Raw genomic sequence first — 860 nt, forward strand, 5'->3', positions numbered from 1 at the left:
AGTGGGCGTGGTTTCTCGATGGTGGGGGTAATGGTGGATTGCATTCATGATGGTGGGGGTAAGGAGAAGGCGTGGTCTTATGTTGGTGGGGGTAAGGAGAAGGCGTGGTCTTATCAATGATAGGTTAGGGGGAGGCGTGGTCTCTCAATGGTAGGGGTAATGACCGTTGTCAAGGTCACACAGTGGGCGTGGTTTCTCGATGGTGGGGGTATGAGGAGGCGTTGTCTTATCATAGAGGAGGTGTGTTCTTATCAATGATGGGGGTAAGGGGAGGCGTGGTCTTATCATACATGTGGGAGGGGGTAGAGTGGTCTCACCATGGTGGGGAGGTAATGACCGTGGTCAAGGTCATACAATAAACGTGGTCTTATCAATGATGGGGTAAGAGGAGGCGCGATCTTATCATAGATAGTGAAAGGAAGCGTGGTCCTATGAGGGTGGGGTTATGGGTGGCGTGGTCTTATCAATGATTGGGTAAGGGGAGGTGTGGTCATATCAATGATGTGTTAAGGGGAGGCTTGGTCTTATCATAGATATTGTAATGGAGGCGTGATCTTATCATAGATAGTGAAAGGAACCGTGGTCTTATGAGGGTTGGGTTAGGGGAGGCGTGGTATCACGATGGTAGGGGTAATTTAGGACTTAGGTGGGGTTGTTAAGGTAAATCAAAATGGCGGTTTAAAGTGCGCATGCGCACTATAACTTCATGTCAGTGGTGGGGTAGGTAGCCATATGGTTGTCTCCTCCTACGATGTCATCTACTGGAAGGTAAGGTAAACCTCATGTGAACTGATTACGAAACTGATAACGTTCACTGATAAGCGTACACATTACATTGAAATAGTGTAATTCAATTGCTT

The sequence above is a fragment of the Daktulosphaira vitifoliae genome, unplaced genomic scaffold (genome assembly GCF_025091365.1).
Source record: "Daktulosphaira vitifoliae isolate Bord-2020 unplaced genomic scaffold, ASM2509136v1 Scaffold_2, whole genome shotgun sequence".
NCBI classification, from domain to species: domain Eukaryota; kingdom Metazoa; phylum Arthropoda; class Insecta; order Hemiptera; family Phylloxeridae; genus Daktulosphaira; species Daktulosphaira vitifoliae.